The sequence below is a fragment of the Natator depressus genome, chromosome 24 (genome assembly GCF_965152275.1).
Source record: "Natator depressus isolate rNatDep1 chromosome 24, rNatDep2.hap1, whole genome shotgun sequence".
Taxonomy (NCBI): domain Eukaryota; kingdom Metazoa; phylum Chordata; order Testudines; family Cheloniidae; genus Natator; species Natator depressus.
Window position 1 is genome coordinate 18,818,670 of NC_134257.1, and position 21,226 is coordinate 18,839,895.

Consider the following 21,226-nt stretch of genomic DNA (forward strand, 5'->3'; position numbering starts at 1 on the left):
TGCCCTGGCATCCCCAGGCGTAGGGAGGAGGGGAAGCTGCTTTAACCCTTTAGGGTCTCCAGCCCTGGTTGGTGGGTCCTGCCACAAAAAAAAAATTATGATTAAAAAAAACCCGGGGTTTTCAGCTGAACATTTTTCAGTTTGATGACAAAAAAACTGGAATATTCTAAGAAATACCCCCGCCCAAACAAACAAGCCCCATTTTCCAAACGACTCTAGGGCCCGTAGGAGGGTGGGTGCGGCTTCTGATAGCCCCACGGCGCCTGCTAGAATTAAACACAGGGAAATCAGCCCGATCATCACAAACACACACATGTAATCCCAGACACACACCCACACACGCACAGACTCACGATCTCACACACAGACACATGATCCAAGACTCCCGGTTACACACACAATCCAGGACTCAGGACTATACGCACACACACAGAGTCCAACAACATGATTATAGACAAACACACACCCACACACGATCATTTTCTCCTGTCTGTTTTATTCCGTTAATCCCACGAAAGGGGAAGTGAATCCGAGCGGGGCGTGGGAGCCTTTGGCAGGGGTGCACCCGCCCACCCCCTGCGGTGTGTGGATCAGGAGAGGACCTTCGCCAGCAGGACGGTAATGAGGGCTGGGAGAGAGGAGTCCGGGTGGTTACGGAGCCACACGGGAGGCTGGTCTGCATTCGGCCGTGGTGAAATTCATACTGAACCCCTGGAAGGGTTTGTACGGTTGGCTATAGGTGCAGGCAGACTTGGTGGCGCAGCCTTTCATGGTGGTGTGTATGGTTGTCCCACCTGTGGGGGACCAAACAGCGGGGTCGGTGCCTAGGGGCCTATGACCTCTTACGGCTCGGACCCTATACAAACACCCTCCCCCTCCTCCTCTGCACCACTCCCTGCTGCCCATCTAGACCTGCCCCCAACAGTCTCCCCCCCCCTGCTCTGATATAGTCTCACTCTATGGACACCTGGGCAAGTCATGCTTTGAGCAGGGGGTTGGACTAGATGACCTCCTGAGGTCCCTTCCAACTCTGAGATTCTAGGATTCTGTGTTGGGCCCTGATCCCCAATGAACTTTGGAGCAGGCCTGTGTTAGTCCCACCATTCACCAGGCAATGGTGTAGCTCACTGATGGTGTCAGAGCTGGGATCCCTAAGAAGCTCTCGGTCAAGAGGTCTGTACAGAACCTGGCATGTCGGGACTCCCAATTTCAGCCGGAGGGTGGGGGGAGGGGCATGCAGCACCTTGCACAGCGGGGATCCCCATCTCAGCCAAGGGGTCTGTGCAACATCCGGATCAAAAAGGTCCCGATCTCAGTTGGGGCATCTATTGTACCATTCCACAACCAGTAAGAAAGAAATCTCTCTGGGACCTCCAGGTCAAACCAGCTGGGGGATTTCTGCAGGAGTCCCAGGGACAGGGTGTTTGTGCCATCACTTTTCCTGTATTATTTTGATTTGTAGAACAGCAGGCTCTGGAGACACCACGGAGTTTGGGGCCCCATTGTGCAGGGTGCTGTGCATAGGACAGTATCCCGTCTCCGTCAGTGGCCAGCACTAGATTCTGCAGAGAAAGGATCAAAACCGCCCAACGTGTGGGATAATCTCCCCCTCCTCTAGGTCTCGTCCCGATTGCTAAGAGCTAGAGCTCACCTCACGACCTGAAAGAGGAGGTTCAATATCCCTGCCAACATTTTTACGATCCTTTATTCTGATCTCTCTGATTAGCCCACAATCCCTTTTCGAATCTTGCTCAACTCTTGACCACAGCAATTTCTTGGGTGGGGAGTTCCATGGACTGACAGTTTATTGACTGGGAAATGTGTTTCCTTTCATCAGAATGAACTTGTCCCTTTTCAATTTCATTGAACATTTGCTTACGTCCTGTTCTGTGACAGCGGGCGGGCAGGAGTCCTCGATCTCCCCGCTCTCGTGGTCGGTGACATTTTTCAGCTGAAACTTTTTTTCAGTGAAAAATGCAAATGTGACCACTTGGGAACATTTTGCAAATTCAAAGTCGTCCAATTGTTTCAGTTGGAAGAAACCCCCGCAAAAAAACAAACTCTGGGGGAAAAAATAGAAACTTTTCCCTCTTTTGGTTCAAAACAACTTTTCCTTCCAACATTTAATTTTTTAAAAAAATTTAAACAACATTAACAACCCCTCAAAATCAAAACCAGATATTTCGTTTGACCCAAAATGAAACTTTTTCTAACTTTTCAGTTTGTTGAAAGTGCCGCCCAAAAATTAATTTTGATTTGACCCGAAACAACTATTTTCTCCCAATCTTTTGGTGTTGGTCTAGAACTAAATTATCTATCTATCTCCCTTATCACAAAAATTTCATATGTTCTATCACGTCGCCTCTCTTATTCCCAAGGAAAAATAGCCCCAGTTGGTTCCCCTTCTCTCCGCAGGCTTTTCCAGACCTTCCTTGTCAGCTGTCTCCAAACCCTCATGAATTCTAAAATGAAACCCCAACGGGTGCGTAGGGGAAACCGAGGTACAGTGAGGAGAAATCATGGGGACAGTATCCAGGTGTGCTGAGACTCTGCCCAATACTTCCCATGGCAGGAGATTGCCCATGTGTGTGGCTCCCTCCTGGATGGGGAAATCTGAGTGGAGAAACAGTCGATTGGCAATTACCGCTTTTCATGGTGCCGCTGACATGGATGCAGTGGGTCTGGGCTCCTGGGCAGTCGATGATCTCTTCACTGCAGTGATGGGAAAACATAGAGTAGCAGGCTGGGCAGCGGAGGCCGTTCAGGGTTGGTGTTAGCCGGGGACACTGGGAAGAAGCGGAGCAAACGCAGTCAGCTCGGGGGACGAGCCCCAAGACGGGTTGGGGCCGGGAGAGCAGCTGGGGGCTGCACAGCTCAGCCCCGGGGGCCCCCTGCAGGGGGAGCTGTAGCTCCGGGGAAGCCGGGGGCAGCAGGGGCGGGGGAGGGGTTTGCAGCAGGGAGCCCTGGACCCCGCCCCGGGTGGGGCCAGCTGGGTTGACACCTGGGGGCAGCCTAGATCCCCGCCCACTAAACTCCACCCAGCCAGGGGCTCAGTGTTAGTCCATGGGGCGCCCCAAAGGATTCTTTCATAATCCTTTTTCCATCCTCCCACAGAGACCCCTGCAGGGGTCAGGAGGAGGAGAAGGGGACGTGAGGAAGGGGAAGAACTGGAGGGAGAAGGAGCAGGGAGACGGAGACGGAGCTGGGTACCGGGAAAGGAGGCTGTATCACAGGCCTGCCCCATACAGCAGGCGGTGCTCGTGCTCGTGGATATCCCGTTCCCCAAAGTCATTAAAACAGGATCGACGCCGCACTGGCTGGAGGACACACAGGTCTTGATAAAGGTCGGACTCTTTATCTCGCCTGCATGGGAGGAAGAGGAGATGAGGCTTCATTCACTGGTGTCGCTGTCTCCTCCTCCCCATTGCAACTCTTCATGTGTGTGATCATGATCAAGCTAAAGATGGGGAAACTGAGGCATGGCGTACAGGAGGAATGACTCAGCCAAGGTCAGTATAGAACCAGGAGTGCTGATACCCACTGCTCCTTCCACCCCCTCAACCTAACCCTCTCAATCTCTCTCCCCTTCCAGATTTGGAGATAGAACCCAGGAGTCCTGGCTCCCAGCCCCTGCTATTCTTACTCATCAGACCCCAGTCCCTTCCCAGAGCCAGGGATGGAACCCAGGAGTCCTGGCTCCCAGCCCCTGCTATTCTAACTCACCAGACCCCAGTCCCTTCCCAGAGCCAGGGATGGAACCCAGGAGTCCTGGCTCCCAGCCCCTGCTATTCTAACTCACCAGGCCCCACTCCCTTCCCAGAGCCAGGGATGGAACCCAGGAGTCCTGGCTCCCAGCCCCCTACTCTAGCCCACTAGACCATGCCCACTTCCTGGTACTGGGAAGAGAATGAAGGAGTGCTGACTCTGAATGAGACTGTGTTCGGAGCTGGTTCAAGGTCTCCTGCACCCACCTATTCCCCCCCCCCACACACACACAGTCTTCCTCAGACGTTCTTGTCAACTTCTAGAAATGGCCCACCTTGATTATCACTACAAAAGGTTCCCCCCCCCCGCTCTCCTGCTGGTAATAGCTCACCTTACCTGATCACTCTCCTTACAGTGTGTGTGGTAATACCCATTGTTTCATGTTCTCTGTGCATATAAATCTCCCCACTGTATTTTCCACTGAATGCATCCGATGAAGTGAGCTGTAGCTGACGAAAGCTTATGCTCAGATAAATTTGTCAGTCTCTAAGGTGCCCCAAGTCCTCCTTTTCTTTTTGCGAATACAGACTAACACGGCTGCTCCTCTGAAACCCACCTACTATGGTTTCTGTTTTAATGATCCCACAGGAATTCGTATCTTCACTGCAGACTTGGACACTGCCCGTACAGCTGTGACATGCGCTGATGCAAACCTCGCACGAAACACAGGTCCCTGTGGAAGGAAAGGCAACACGATGCACCTGGGCACAGCCCTCACTCCACTCTCTCCATCCCCATTGACTCCGGTGTAGCTACGGGCCATTGACCCCAGCCGGGATCTGGCCCTGAATTTCTTGGGTTTGTGCCAGTGTCGTCCCTCCCTCCATTGCAAAACTGAGTGAGGTAGCTGAGAAAGGGGAAGAAATCTTTCCCTCTCCTCTAGCTCGGTGGGAGCTGGAGGTCCCCATCTCCCCAGAGAAGATCGGTGGGGAGAATTTCCCCCACACGGGACAGGTGGTGAGCAGCCCCCCAGCCCAGGGGCAAGATCTCAGTGCTGGGGCATATTTCACCCCGGGAAGGAGAGCTGCTCCCCTCCAGAGCAGCTATTCCAGGGTGGGTCTTTTTCTGTCGGCACCGGGCAAGGGTTCCAAGACCCCCGAGAGCCCGTTCTCACCTGTCTCCAGCAGGGCCGAGAGGAGGCAGAAGAGGAGAGGTGTCTTCATGGTGCCGGGGACGCAGCCGGACGGTGGTGAGAGCCGGGGGTCTCTGACGCAGCAAAGGCCGGAGCTTGGCAGTTATCGACAGAGGCGGGGGCGATGCTGCAATGAGTGTCACCCCGTCCAAAATGGGAAGCGGGGAGGATTTTGGCTGATGGCCTTGGACTGTCAACACGGAGGCCCCCAGGAAGGTAAGGGCTGGATGATGTGTTCGTCACACGCCCGGGGACTGCTCAGTGCACTGCCCTGACTCAGGCCTGGGGCACTGGCGCCGTGGGCCAGGGTGGCGCCCGGCACCTGGGAGGCAGTGACGGTGGAGTGGGACGAGTGGAACCCTGGCACTGGGGAGAGTGCGGGGGCACGCAGAGCCTAGGGGTGCCAGGTTTGCCCAGGCTGGCCCCTTCTCTGGGGTAGCTGTCCCCGGGAAATCTGCCAGGACACTCTGTGCAAGCGCCCAGACGGTCGGTGACACGGGCTGAGGATCATCCCAGGTGTCCTGGCTTTTTGTATCTCAGATGTGGGAACCCTAGAACCCCTGGCACTGGGGGGAGGGGGGATGGGAGGGCACAGAGCCCCTGGCATTGGGGGGAGGGGAAACAGGGGAGCACAGAGCCCTTGGCTTTGGGGGGGGAGGGGAAATGGGAGGCACAGAGCCCCTGGCATTGTGGGGAGGGGAATGGGAGGGAACAGAGCCCTTGGCATGGGGGGAGGGGGATGGGTGGGAAAAACCCCTGGAATTGAGGGGAGGGGAAATGGGGGCTCACAGAGCCCCTGGCTTTGGGGGGAGGTGAATGGGAGGGCACAGAGCCCCTGGCATTTGGGAGAGGAGGAATGGGGGGGGGCAGAGAGCCCCTGGCATTGGGAGAAGGGGAGATGCGGGGGGGCACAGAGCCCCTGGCATGGGGGAAGGGGGGCTGGGGGCATGACAGATCCCCCAGCATGGGAGGAAAGGGGGCCCTGCTCTGTTGGCCTCACCCTGTCACTGTCCAGCATTAACCAGTGTGAAGCAGGGTGGGGGTTTGGCACACGAGATCCCCGCAGACGGTCAGGCCGTGACGCTTAGTCCGGTGGCCGGTCTCTCTCCCCAGGGTCCCTTCGGTTCGGGACCCCAAGAGGGAGTGGTGGGCGGAAGAGCCTGGCCCCCTGGCTGGTTTGCCCGCCGATTAACCCTCGTGTCCGAGACGCCGGGCGCAGGGCGTTGACTCACGGGCTGATGCTGGGCACTGTTCCCGGGCACCATCTTCACGTCGCCCTTGAGATGCATCAGGGGTCCATTTTCTTTGGGCTCGTTCATCTCCCCCTCCCCGTTCGGCCCTTGTCCCTCCATGTCGGCTGTTGTAGGGGGGCGGGACAATTGCAAACTCGCTCTTGGTGTTTACAGCTCAGCTCGCCCCAAAGGTCAGTGTGTAGGGCTGGTTATCAGCTCCGCACACAGACCTTTGGCTTTGGGGGGTGCCAGGGGGTCCTTGAAACGTTGGTGGCTGGGGGATGGCAGGGTTGCCAACCCTCCCGGTTTGGCTGGGAGTCTCCCGGAATAGGGCTCGACCTCCCAGAGGCTCCGGCAACCAATCCGGGAGATTTTTGGCCACTAACAGTCTGGCAGTGCAGTGGGGCTAAGGCAGGCTCCCGGGTGCAGGCCACAGGGGGGCTCTGGCCCCTCGAGGGGCTGGTTCCTGCGGAGGGGTTTAGGGGGCCGCTATCCCCCCACCACTGGGCCTTGCCCCTTTGGCACCAGCCCTAGGTGTGCTGTGTCCGTCTCTGGACAGGACAGGGGTCAGTCCCAGGCGCTGGTGGCATCATTCCCAGAGCTGCCCTCGGTCACCGACCCACAGGGCAAACAGCCCTTGGGGGAGCGGGACCCATGTTAACCCTTCGGGGGCTCTCGCCCTGTCTCGCGGCTGCTCTGCACCAGGAGATTGTGAGGAGACCTGTAGGCTCCGACAGCCAGGGAAATCAAGGCAGGACTGCAGCGGGTCCATTGGCAGCAGGTTCGAGCCCACAGCTGGGGCACACAGCGGGAGCTGGGACACAGACAGGGGCCCGGCAATCTGGATTTTCATTATTTTGATTGTTTCGACGGATCATATCAATGTTTATATTTCAGCATGTTTCCCTATTTTTAGCAACTGAAATTTCCGCAGTTGTGCAAAATTACGGGTGTGGAGCAGTTTTTCATTTGAATTTCCACCGTTGTGCGAAAGTATTGTTTTAAGCATTCTTTTTTCAATTTTTATCCATTTAAATTCCCAGTTATGCAAACGTATGGGATTTTTAGGCATTGATTCCATTAAAATCTCCACAGCTGTGTAAAATTATGGGGTTTAAGCATTTTCTTTTTAAATTTTTGTCCACGTACATGTTCATGCTTGTGGGAAATGATAGGGTGTTTTAAGCATTTTTGGTTTCAATTTTTAATCCATTTAAATTTCCACAGCTGCGGGAAAACCAGGGGCGGTGTCCAACAATGAATATTTAATGACAGCAGACCCTGGGATTCGGAAAGTTAGAGCTTTATTAGGCCCTTTAATTGTCAACATCACGTGTCAAAACATAGGAAGTAAACAGCCCGCAATCCAACTCTCTCAAGCAGCATTTCTCTTACTCTACTGAGCTGTAAATGTCTGTCATCATCAATGGAAATATTTTTCCACTGGGGGAGGGGCATGCATGTGTGTGCGGTGAAATCGACATTTACCGATACAAATCAAACCCTCCCAAACCAACATAGATCACGGTGGTGATCTCTAGCACCTTCTAGTGGCTCTATCATATAACAGGTGTGGAAGCACAGTTCTTAAAGAGAGGTTTCAGAGTAACAGCCGTGTTAGTCTGTATTTGCAAAAAGAAAAGGAGGACTTGTGGCACCTTAGAGACTAACCAATTTATTTGAGCATAAGCTTTCTTGAGCTACAGCTCACTTCATCGGATGCATACTGTGGAAACTGCAGAAGACATTATATATAAGACACAGATACCATGAAACAATACCTCCTCCCACCCCACTCTCCTGTTGGTAATAGCTTATCTAAAGTGATCACTCTCCTTACAATGTGTATGATAATCAAGGTGGGCCATTTCCAGCACAAGTCCAGGTTTTCTCACTCCCCCACCCCCCTCTAAAAACCACACACTCATCCACACATTGCATCCGATGAAGTGAGCTGTAGCTCACGAAAGCTCATGCTCAAATAAATTGGTTAGTCTCTAAGGTGCCACAAGTCCTCCTTTTCTTTTTGTGAATACAGACTAACACGGCTGTCACTCTGAAACCACACACACAAACTCACTCTCCTGCTGGTAATAGCTTACCCAAAGTGACCACCCTCCCGCCCACCTTGATTATCATGCACATTGTAGGGAGAGTGGTCACTTTGGATAAGCTATTACCAGCAGGAGAGTGAGTTTGTGTGTGTGTGTTTATTGGGGAAGGGGGGGGGTGAGAAAACTTGTATTTGGGCTGGAAATGGCCCACCTTGATTTTCATGCACGATGTAAGGAGAGTGGTCACTTTGGATAGGCTATTACCAGCAGGAGAGTGAGTTTGTGTGTGTGGTTTTTGGAGGGGGGTGAGGGGGTGAGAGAACCTGGATTTGTGCAGGAAATGGCCCACCTTGATTATCATACACATTGTGAAGAGAGTGGTCACTTTGGATGGGCTATTACCAGCAGGAGAGTGAGTTTGTGGGGGGGGGGGGGCGGAGGATGAGAAAACCTGGATTTGTGCTGGAAATGGCCCACCTTGATTATCATGCACATTGTAGGGAGAGTGGTCACTTTGGATAAGCTATTACCAGCAGGAGAGTGAGTTTGTGTGTGTGTGTTTTTTGGGGAAGGGGGGGGGTGAGAAAACTTGTATTTGGGCTGGAAATGGCCCACCTTGATTTTCATGCACGATGTAAGGAGAATGGTCACTTTGGATAGGCTATTACCAGCAGGAGAGTGAGTTTGTGTGTGTGGTTTTTGGAGGGGGGTGAGGGGGTGAGAGAACCTGGATTTGTGCAGGAAATGGCCCACCTTGATTATCATACACATTGTGAAGAGAGTGGTCACTTTGGATGGGCTATTACCAGCAGGAGAGTGAGTTTGTGGGGGGGGGGGGGCGGAGGATGAGAAAACCTGGATTTGTGCTGGAAATGGCCCAACTTGATGATCACTTTAGATAAGCTATTGCCAGCAGGAGAGTGGGGTGGGAGGAGGTATTGGTTCATGGTCTCTGTGTATATAATGTCTTCTGCAGTTTCCACAGTATGCATCCGATGAAGTGAGCTGTAGCTCACGAAAGCTCATGCTCAAATAAATTGGTTAGTCTCTAAGGTGCCACAAGTGCTCCTTTACAGTTCTTAAAGCGGACGTTTTAGCTGGAATCATTGCCATGTGCGTGATTATTCAGCCTGAGATCATAGGTTCAAGTCCCCCATACTGCTGCACCCCCTGGAGAAGGTCAAATACCGGAGAGGGAGAGGAATTATTTAAGCTCAGTACCAATGTGGACGCAAGAACAAATGGATATAAACTGCTCATTGGGAAGTTTAGTCTTGAAATTAGGCGAAGGTTTCTAACCATCAGAGGAGTGAAGTTTTGGAATAGCCTTCCAAGGGAAGCAGTGGGGGAAAAGACCTATCTGGCTTTAAGATTAAACTCGATAAGTTTATGGAGGAGATGGTATGATGGGGTAATATGATTTTGGCAATTAATTGATCTTTAAATATTCATGGTAAATAGGCCCAATGGCCTGTGATGGGATGTTCGATGGGGTGGGATCTGAGTTACTACAGAGAATTCTTTCCTGGGTATCTGGCTGGTGAATCTTGCCCAAATGCTCAGGGTTCAGCTGATCGCCATATTTGGGGTCGGGAAGGAATTTTCTTCCAGGGCAGATTGGAAGAGGCCCTGGAGGTTTTTCGCCTTCCTCTGTAGCATGGGGCACGGGTCACGTGCTGGAGGATTCTCTGCTCCTTGAAGTCTTTAAACCATAGATTCATAGATATTTAGGTCAAAAGGGACCATTATGATCATCTAGTCTGACCTCCTGCACAACGCAGGACACAGAATTTCACCCACCACTCCTACAAAAAAAATCTCACACCTATATCTGTGCTACTGAAGTCCTCAAATCATAGTTTAAAGACTTCAAGGAGCAGAGAATCCTCCAGCAAGTGACCCGTGCCCCATGCTACAGAGGAAGGCGAAAAACCTCCAGAGCCTCTTCCAATCTGCTCTGGAGGAAAATTCCTTCCCGACCCCAAATATGGCGATCAGCTAAACCCTGAGCATATGGGCAAGATTCATCAGCCAGATACTACAGAAAATTCTTTCCTGGGTAACTCGGATCTCACCCCATCTAATAGCCCATCCCAGGCCATTGGGCCTATTTACCATGAATATTTAATTACCAAAACCATGTTATCCCATCATACCATCTCCTCCATAAACTTATCGAGTTTAATCTTAAAGCCAGATAGATCTTTTGCCCCCACTGCTTCCCTTGGAAGGCTATTCCAAAACTTCACTCCTCTGATGGTTAAAAACCTTCATCTAATTTCTAGTCTAAATTTCCTAGTGGCCAATTTATATCCATTTGTTCTTGTGTCCACATTGGTACTGAGCTTAAATAATTCCTCTCCCTCTCCGGTACTTATCCCTCTGATATATTTATAGAGAGCAATCATATCTCCCCATAACCTTCTTTTAGTTAGGCTAAACAAACCAAGCTCCCTGAGTCTCCTTTCATAAGACAAGTTTTCCATTCCTCGGATCATCCTAGTAGCCCTTCTCTGTACCTGTTCCAGTTTGAATTCATCCTTCTTAAACATGGGAGACCAGAACTGCACCCAGTATTCCAGGTGAAGTCTCACCAGTGCCTTGTATAATGGTACTAAAACCTCCTTATCCCTACTGGAAATACCTCTCCTGATGCATCCCAAGACCACATTAGCTTTTTTCACGGCCATATCACATTGGCGGCTCATTGTCATCCTGTGATCAACCAATACTCCAAGGTCCTTTTCCTCCTCCGTTACTTCTAATTGATGCATCCCTAGCTTATAACTAAAATTCTTGTTATTAATCCCTAAATGCATGACCTTACACTTCTCACTATTAAATTTCATCCTATTACTATTACTCCAGTTTACAAGGTCATCCAGATCCTCCTGTAGGGTATCCCTGTCCGTCTCTAAATTGGCAATACCTCCCAGCTTTGTATCATCTGCAAACTTTATTAGCACACTCCCACTTTTTGTGCCAAGGTCAGTAATAAAAAGATTAAATAAGATTGGTCCCAAAACTGATCCTTGAGGAACTTCACTGGTAACCTCCCTCCAGCCTGACAGTTCACCTTTCAGTAGGACCCGTTGTAGTCTCCCCTTTAACCAATTCCTTATCCACCTTTCAATGTTCATATTGATCCCCATCTTATCCAATTTAACTAATAATTCCCCATGTGGCACGGTATCAAACGCCTTACTGAAATCTAGGTAAATTAGATCCACTGCGTTTCCTTTGTCTAAAAAAATCTGTTTCTGTCTCAAAGAGAGCAATCAGGTTGGTTTGGCACGATCTACCTTTTGTAAAACCATGTTGTATTTTGTCCCATTTACCATTGACTTCAATGTCCTTAACTATCTTCTCCTTCAAAATTTTTTCCAAGACCTTGCATACTACAGATGTCAAACTAACAGGCCTGTAGTTACCCGGATCACTTTTTTTCCCTTTCTTAAAAATAGGAACTATGTTAGCAATTCTCCAATCATACGGTACAACCCCTGAGTTTACAGATTCATTAAAAATTCTTGCTAATGGGCTTGCAATTTCTTGTGCCAATTCTTTTAATATTCTTGGATGAAGATTATCTGGGGCCCCCGATTTAGTCCCATTAAGCTGTCTGAGTTTCGCTTCTACCTCAAATATGGTAATGTCTACCTCCATATCCTCATTCCCATTTGTCATACTACCATTATCCCTAAGATCCTCTTTAGTCTTATTAAAGACTGAGGCAAAGTCCATGATTTGAGGACTTCAGTAGCTCAGCCATAGGTGAGAGGTTTATCGCAGGAGTGGGTGGGTGAGATTCTGTGGCCTGCGTTGTGCAGGAGGTCAGATCAGACGATCATAATGGTCCCTTCTGACCTTAATATCTATGAATCTATGAATCTATGTAAAGAGATGGCCCAGTATGTTGATAAAACACCTACCGCTCAACCTCTGCCACAAGGGAGCATTGAAATGAAAGGGTTAAAATGCATTGCTGATGTAATAATCTGGTATATGGATTTGTGTACAGGCCCAAAGTCCAGAGTTTGGTCAAGAGGTCAGAGGCCTAGCAGTAGCTAAGAGAAAGCAAAATAACCAAAGATAACCTTGCTTTTGCTAAGATATGCCTGGTCAGCAAGACGCCAGATCTGGGGGCAATACTTGTGTCTTATTCAAAGTTGCAAATAGAACAAAGAAGCCCTGTTTCTGTTGTGCTAGTTTCTCCTGCAGGGAGACGTTCTTCCCACCCCTCCAACCCTGAGTTTATGAAAGGTTCAAGCATGTCAGAATAAGATACGGCCTCCTCCCACTTCCCTTTCCCAGGGACCAATGCCTGCCTTAAGACACAAATAAGCAACTTGAAAGACAATCTTTATTGCCATATACTTTCACTGTTTCATAGAAGATCAGGGTTGGAAGGGACCTCAGGAGGTATCTAGTCCAACCCCCTGCTCGAAGCAGGACCAATCCCCAACTAAATCATCCCAGCCAGGGCTTTGTCAAGCCTGACCTTAAAAACATCCAAGGAAGGAGATTCCACCACCTCCCTAGGTAACGCATTCCCGTGTTTCACCACCCTCCCAGTGAAAAAGGTTTTCCTAATATCCAACCTAAACCTCCCCCACTGCAACTTGAGACCATTACTCCTTTGCTTTTACCCCTAGATATGTATCTGTTGGACAATCAAAGGAGCTACTTCCTTCCTATGGACCCCAAATCAGAATTCAACATATATTTTATACTAATACATTTATTAAAGTACTAATTAAATGCTAAATGTTAATTTGTCAACTTGAGACCGTGGGCGGAGACATTATGTAATCTTTTGACCATTGGCTACTGTGCTTATCTTCTCTTGCTGCTAGACCTACCCAGGGGTTTGGGACTGCCTACCCCGTCATTTCCCTCCGCCCATGGAAAATCCATATAATCCCTTGTAATCAATTGTTTGGCGGTGTCTCTGAGCCTAATAAGCATGGTGAGACTCCACCAGCGCTGTGCGTAATAAACCCACGTGCTTGATTCTACACGGTGTCCATATTTTGTTCATTCATAAAGTAATACAGCGATAATAACTAGCTGTATTGTATTATTTGATCTCGTGAGTTAAGCAATAACCTGAGCCCCAGCCCACCTCACTGCCATTCCTGCCTCTGGCACTGGCCTGCTGGCTGACCTTGGATGAGTTGCATCACTGTTCTGTGCCTCAGTTTCCCCATCTATAAAACGGTGATACGCTACATCTCTCCCTTTCTCAAATGCTTCGGGATCTACTCATGAAGACTGTGACACAAGAGCTTGGTGTTAGCACCATTTAGCCTAGCAGACAAGGTTCAAAATCGGGAAATGTTTCTCATGAAATAGTTGTGCAAGTCTCAAGAAGGGACACGTTTTTTGGTTTCTTTGACATTTTGCATGAGCGCTTTAATTTGAAAATTTGGGGTAAAAAATTTCTTTTTTTTCTTGTTTCCCCCCAGTTTGTGGCTAAAGAATGGGGAGGGGGAGGGGACAGAAATGGAGGAGTGGGACGTCCTTTTTTCATAGAATCCTAGACTTTAAGGTCAGAAGGGACCATTATGATCACCTAGTCCAACCTCCTGCACAACGCAGGCCACAGAATCTCACCCACCCACTCCTGGAAGAACCCCCTAACCTGTGTCTGAGCTATTGAAGTCCTCAAATCGTGGCTTAAAGACTTCAAGGTGCAGAGAATCCTCCAGCAAGTGACCCCTGTCCCACACTGCAGAGGAAGGCGAAAAACCCCCAGGGCCTCTTCCAATCTGCCCTGGAGGAAAATTCCTTCCCGACCCCAAATATGGCCATCAGCTGAATCCTGAGCATGTTAATGGATTGAAATGTTCAGGGTTGAGGGAAATAATGGGAGATCAGGCAATTGTTTCATGACAATAGACACTGAGATTTAAAAAGTTAAAACCGTCATAACTGTTCAAACAGAAATTGGCAACGTCACATGTCAAAATACACAAAGCAAATAGCCTTAAATCACTAACTTGTACCTGTTTGTTCTATTTGTTCACTGGTCCATTTGTAAAAAATCTAATTTAAAAATCTAAACCAAGCAGCAGGTTTGTATTCCACCTACCTTTGCATTTTGATTATGCCCAGTGGAAATATTATTTGTCGGTTTATGTGTGTACACTGAAATCGATTTTTAACAACACTTACCGACACAAATCAAATCCTTTCAAGCCTAATTTTAATTAATAATTGGCAAGCCGGCTAGGAGACTATTAGCCAGTATTAGCCACACCGGCTGGAACTGAGTAGCGGCCTGGTCATTTGGATTTTGGATGGTAATCTCTGGGAAGAAATCTCCAGGAATTGAAAGAAGGAAAGATAAACCTACAAATAACAGATGCTCAGTTACATTTCAACCGACCGTGTATGGACAATTAAGAATGCAATCAACTATAAACACAGGTCTAACTGTTCTTTAAATGTATTTTATGAAGCACAGTGAGGTTATGCATATCATTGTGGTTTTAAATCATTTGCATTGGAATGTGGATGAACTGGGTTATTGTGGAAAAGGAAATGTGTCATGGTTTTATACTTCTTCATTAATTAATATTGTAGCATCTTATCAGGAACCGGCACAAAACTCAATTTAAGGGCAAGAGATTATTCCACAGTCTGGTTCCTCTGCGCTATGTGACTCCAAATTTCACATGGAGTTATTGGTTCCATTTCAGGACGATGTGGCTCTTGGATGTCCATTTGGGACAGGGCTGATGTGGAAAATATCAAAAGGCACATTGACTATTTCGAACCCTGATGGCCTTGAGGCGCTGGCTACTGAGGACGAGGATGGTGTATAATACGCATGACATTGCTAAGCTGTTTAACCAAACCCAGGTAAAAAATAACAAATGAATGATAATAAATAAGGTGAAGGCAAAGATAAATTGTGTCATTAGAGAAATTATTTGAGGTGCTTATGGGAGTTATTTGCTAATGACCCTAGCCAGCCCATCAGGGGATAACGAAAAAGGAAACTTGTCTGATCTTATTAAAGATGAGCAATTAGCCAAGCGGTCTTGTTCAGTGTATAGCAGAGACTATTGTGAATGGGCAATGCATTAAATCATACAAACAAAGTCCATTGAGCCCAATTCCTCATTGGGATCAGTGGCACCACAGCCTCTTTGAGGCTCATGCTAGTCAAGACAACCGTGCTCAATCCGGGTTCCGTGCATGTGTCTTTACCAATATGGGATCCTGACACTACAAATATGGAATAAGTCAATTACTGTCCATTCAGTAGGATACTGGGAAGATGGCATCTACAAGGACCTATCTCAAATACCGGTGAGTAGAGAGGACCTCGTAGAAGACCTGGGCAGAGAAAACAGCCTTGCTTTGAGTGATCAACTAATTCAGTTCAAACAGAGTGGCAGGATAAAGAAACACAGGGCTGCCATGAGGGCCCCTGATTTCAAAAGGGCAAACTGAAGGGAATTAGTTCGGGACGTGGACTGGCCCAAAGAACTCGAGGATCTGAACGTAGAGGAGGCTGGGAATGACTTTAAGTCAAAGTTGCAGAAGCTCTCTGAAGCCTGGGATGCAGGCGAACAATGTAGGGCCCAGATATGCCACCAATACGTGTTGGTCTTTCAGCCACACAAACATGGAGGGCACCACGTGTGGCTTCTTCTACCACTGGGGGGGCAGCAAGATGTGTCAGCGCACGGTTTTTGACATCGCAACTCCAGTGGGTCGCCATGACGGCCAGGACGAGTACAATGAGACAGAGAAGCCAGCTGGTCCTTATGCCGGCCTTAAGAAGCTTAAAAAGTGGTGAGGTCTAGTAGTGAGGGTGACCTATAGTACGGAGGGGCAGTCCTGTTAACCAGTATATGCTGGCTAGCGTAGATACAGCTATAGCTATAGATAGACAGATATAGATCTCTTATTAATAATGTGTGTTTTACGCACTGTATTTATAGATACAGATTAGCATGCATCATGCACAAATAGCATTAAGCACAAACATTACAGCAGTTACGTAACCTAAACTGGCCTCCACCTTTCCTGTGATCCTGCTCCCCTACGCGAAGGATCCCACAGCACCGTGCGTTAGCTGAAGTTCGCTTTGGCTGAAGGAGACAGGAGAGCTGCCAGGATTAGGACGGAGGAGTATTGTATCATAGCAGCAGGTCGGGAGTTATTCTCACTGGCCTGCACCGGAGTGGCCCATAGGAAGAGGGCAAGACACCGATTGTTCTACCCTTGTGCAGACCTAGGGGGCGCCAGCTGCCATGCAGGTGCGTGGAACGCAGAGGTAAGGGGGACCCCATGGTGCCAGGGAAAAACGGGGGAAAGTGAAGGGGTTAACTCTACGTTTGTCGGGTGCACACTTTACTTTGTACCTCTAAGCAGGACGAGTATAAATAGATGGTTACAGGGGCGGAGCTCTGGAAATCCCCCTTTTTTAATAAGGTAAATGTGACAATGCCGCAGGTGATGGGATCGTATTGAACTTTTTCCCTGTTTCCTTATGGGCTTAGAGCAATAAAGCTAAGCGCCATTGGTTATGTGCTCTCTGGGCTACATTTCATAACGACCCACGGGGTGGTCACGTCACTGACTATCAGCGGTACCGGTAGCAGTCTGTGGTAGCCCATAATCAGACATTCGGGGATAAAAAACTTGCTTGTACTGTCACGACTCCAAATTTCTGCTCTTCCTCGTGTGTCACGCGGTGGCTATTCCTGGCTACTAACGCCTCTTCCCGTTTAAGGAGTGATCGTTTTACCTGCATTCATTGTGCATTGCCACTTACGGAGTTTGCTAAAACAGTATAAATCTCAAGTCAATACTCTTACCTCTGTGTCACAGATCAGTTCGGTAAAATAATATAAAATCGTTATTAAATTAAATATTTAATAATAATCACAGCACCAAACAGGGTCCTGTTCGCTAATCCATATACGCAGGGGTGGCAGGTTTGTAGAAATTTTGGTGGTGCCCAGATTACGCCCTCCAGCTCCGCCCCCCCAAACTCCACCCCCCACCTGCCTAAGGCTCTGGGAGGGAGTTTGGGTGCAGGGAGGAGGTCTGGGGATTGGGGTGCAGGAGGGGTGCAGGGTGCATGCTCTGGGAGGGAGTTTGGGTGCAAAAGGGGTGAGAGGTTGGGCTCTGGGAGGGAGTTTGGGTGGGGGAGGGGGTCTGGGGTGCAGGCTCTGGGATGGAGTTTGGTGCTGGGTGCAGGCTCTGGGCTGGGACAAGGGGTGAGGGTGCAGGAGGGGGTGAGGGGTGCAGGCTCTGGGATGGAGTTTGGGTGCAGGCTCTGGGCTGGGGGTGAGGGTGTAGGAGGGGGTGAGGGGTGCAGGCTCTGAGAGGGAGTTTGTGGGGGGGAGAGGGTGTGTGTGTGGGGGGTGCAGGCTCTGGGATGGAGTTTGGGTGCAGGCTCTGGGCTGGGGGTGAGGGTGTAGGAGGGGGTGAGGGGTGCAGGCTCTGAGAGGGAGTTTGTGGGGGGGAGAGGGTGTGTGTGTGTGGGGTGCAGGCTCTGGGATGGAGTTGGGGGTGGAGGGGGTGCTGAGGGAGGGGGTGCAGGGGTGAGGGGTTTGGAGTGTGGCTGGGGATGAGAGGTTTGGGGTGTGGGAGGGGGCTCAGGGCTAGGGCAGAGGGTTGGGATGTGGGGTGAGGGCTGTGGGGTGGGGCTGGGGATGAGGAGTTCATGATGCAGGAGGGGGCTCAGGGCTGGGGCAGAGGGTGGGGGCGCAGGGGGATGAGGGCTCTGGCTGGGGCTGGGGATGAGGAGTTTGGGGTGTTGGAGAGGCTCAGAGTTGGGGCAGAGGGTTGGGGGTGCAGGCTCTGGGGTGGGGCAGGGCTGAGGATGACTTTGGGGTGCAGGCAGGCTGCCCCAGGGCTGGGGCCAGAGAGGAGGACTCCCCCCAGCCCTCTCCCCAACGGCAGCAGTCAGCTCTGGGGGAGGGGCCCCCCTCTCTCCCCCCCCCCAACAACACCCTCACCCCACACCACTGTCACTGCACGTGCTCCTAGGGCCCCTCTCAGGTCCAGGAAGCCCCCTCGCCTCCCCTGTGGGGGGTGCCGGGGGGGGGGGGGCTGCCATCACACGTGGCCTCCTCCCCTGCTGCTGCCCCTCACTGTAGCCTCACTGGGGGCGAGGCATGGGGCTGCCCCTTGCCCAGCGTGGGGCAGGAGCGGTGACTGCGGCTGGCGGGGCGGGGCCCTGTGCTGGGGGAGGGTCCCACCGGACAAGGGAAGGGTCCGAGGCGGAGGGGCAGGGTTCGGGTCAGCCTGCCCTGACATTAGAGGACGGGGGGCACTGGAACCCTGCGGCCGCAGTTGATGCCGGGAGCCGGCAGAGCCGAGAGGCAGGGACGCCCAGGGCCCTGGGGAAGGTGCGCAGGGGCAGCAATTGGGGGCCGGGGGACACTCGGGGGAGGTGCGTGGGGGCGGAAGGCGGGGCTGGGGGAGAGACCCGGCCCCGAACATTGGTGGAGCCGGGCCCCCGGGCCCTGAATATTGCTGGAGCCCAGGCACCGTGAGCCCATACAACTCGCCGCCCCTGCATGTACGTTAGACATACGCGTGCTGTGTTAATACTCTGTTATACCCAGCACGAGAGCAGTTATGTTAATGGGATTATATTGTGTCTTTCCTCAGTGCTTTCACTGGGGTGTCCCACAACGCCTGGGACCGGGACAACTCCGCATTTGGCATAAGTGGGTCAGGAAAGAGTCAAAGCAAGAGACATTTGTCTGATGTCCCAGCACAGCCAACTTTAAGCGCAACTGGCTTAAAATGCAGTGTCCGTAGCGGAGATAAGGAAAGGATCTTAGGAGGCGAGTCTGGGCTTTCTCGCTTGTTAGAAACCCTGCTACACCTGGAAGTGGTTTGGGGAGTGTATTTTTGAGCCACCCGTTCTGTGTCAGGCAAATGGAAAACGGTGGGAGAAACAAGCGTCCCAGAAAGATCAGGGTGGTATAAACTCTTTCCTTTCTGTATTGGCCTATTTTGTCTTTGACAATAAAATTGACTGAGTTTGGTTATTTGGTCTCGTGAACATTTTTCGTAACACACCAGCCATATCACTCCACTGGATTTTCCTTCTGCAAGGGAGTTTCTTTGACTCACACCCTATCAAGGGAAAGCATTGGAAGGTCATTTGGGACGAATGCTGGCAGAATTCCACCGCCTAGAGAGGAATCCAAGCCACCGTCTCTTCAGTGTCTAGAGGGTGAGGTAAAGCATGTCTTCTTTCTGTATTCTTTGTAGCGCGATATTCATTTGATTAATAATTTTTGATTTAATAATTGCACTTTTACATAATAGGCTTTAATCTGCAATCATTAGCAAATTCAAACATGCAACAAATTGGAGACCCTGACGTGATTGTCAGGAACAGGATCATTTGGATCTGGATTCCCTGGCCTAGTGACGGATGTTTTCCATTTGGACCTGGATTACCTGGGCTAAGGACATATGTTTTCCAATAGAGGCTAGGAACAGCATCAACATGTTTTATTCAACTGTTATAAAGCCTGAGGGAAGAGCTCGCTGCCGTGTCTGTCAGGTGCGGTGGGGTGGGGTGGGGAAGAATACATAAAACAATCAGAAAGTCTTTAAATCGGTTAAATAAAATAAGAAAAAAGCTGGCCGGCAATGGGAAAACACTAAAGATTTTTACAATAAACGATGTTATTAATAAAGGGGCTGCTCTGTCTGCATGAAGAGCGATGAATAAAGCAGCCCTTGGAAATCTGTTTGTCAATGGGTTACAAAGGATGCAGAGGGGGAAAGATAAAGTGCACACAACGAATCAGGAGACTCTTTCGTTTGCGCAGGTGGCAAAATGTAACAGTAACTTTGTGCTGGCTCTCGGCGTACAGCACAACGCGAGAACAAAGATACAAAGGCAAACTGCCAAAACCAGGCTCTTGCTGGCTGGCAGGAAATCACAGGAAATCATGCAACAGCCAGAGGGGGTTTAAAGGAGCAAAATAGAGAATTAAAGCAACAAAGAGAGGGGGTGAGTAAATGAAATACCTCCTTGTCTTGTCAGGCACAGGAGTGGGAGGATTTCATGCACTGAGATGTTGGCAAGGTAAAGAGAAGGGACAGGTCAGATTGTTCAGTACAGTCTCCAATCCCATTTCCCCCACCTCTGATGGTTTTTTCTCTCTCTTAAACTTATTTGTAGCTACGGTTTATGAGCTGCTTCCTCTCTGCTCCCGTTGCTGGCTTTTCTCCTTCTGTGGGTTGTGAAATGCCCAGACAAATTTCTGCCTTTCTAAACTTCTTTAATGGGTACCCATTTGGCTTATCTATTCCTACTGTCTTATATGATTTCTCTCACCTTAAAGTGTTTTTATGTAAGGATGGGGAAGAGGGAATCCTTCAAGTTCTTTCCTCTGTAGCATGTTTCTGACGACAGAACTGTTACTGGTTTATTTTGTTATTTCAAATAAAGAAAAAAACCCACCTGTGTTAATTTGGTTCACTTCTAGATTTTGGGAATGTGTGTTTGATTTGCAAAGCCTTCTCTTGTCTCACTGCCTCTGTTTTTAAAGAAAAGCTCACACGTCTGATTTTGCAAAGAGTTAAAGAGGAAAGGAAGGAGAGAATAAATCGTTTGATGTAAATGGTAAAACCTACCGGTGTGGCACTCAGCCCTGTAACACCACAATGCTTCCTTTGTAAAAATATAGTGTCATCCAAACTAAGAAATCAGGTGCAAATAAAAATAAAATAAAATAATAATTCACAAAGGACCAAAAGGCTAAAAACAAAAGGGCTTCAGTAAGTCCAGTAAAACTAATGATTTTAGCTTTTTTTTTTAAGTCCTAAGGTCAAGCATGTGAGATGCTTTTCAAGCAACAAAATATACTAGGACTTTTAAGCAACAAAATGGTCACTGTTGGTTTTTTTTAAACTCCTCGCATAATATTCATCTCTCGTCCCTTTTTCGATATAGCTGTACTCACAAGGTAAGCACAGTGTAAATTGCTTTAAGTCAACTGAATTAGTACAATTAAAGGGGCAAGGAATTAATATAAAATGAA

At 49.5% G+C, this 21,226-nt stretch overlaps 1 long non-coding RNA gene and 1 pseudogene across 1 annotated transcript; one reads left to right on the forward strand and one right to left on the reverse strand.

Moving 5' to 3' along the window:
• Positions 1-366: 366 nt before the first annotated feature.
• Positions 367-4,928, reverse strand: LOC141977189 (phospholipase A2 inhibitor gamma subunit B-like; annotated as a pseudogene).
• Positions 3,155-15,205, forward strand: LOC141977190 (uncharacterized). Its single transcript, XR_012636185.1, has 3 exons — positions 3,155-3,509; positions 4,354-5,113; positions 14,888-15,205. It is a non-coding gene; the product is annotated as an uncharacterized LOC141977190 (long non-coding RNA).
• The last annotated feature ends 6,021 nt before the right edge of the window (positions 15,206-21,226 follow it).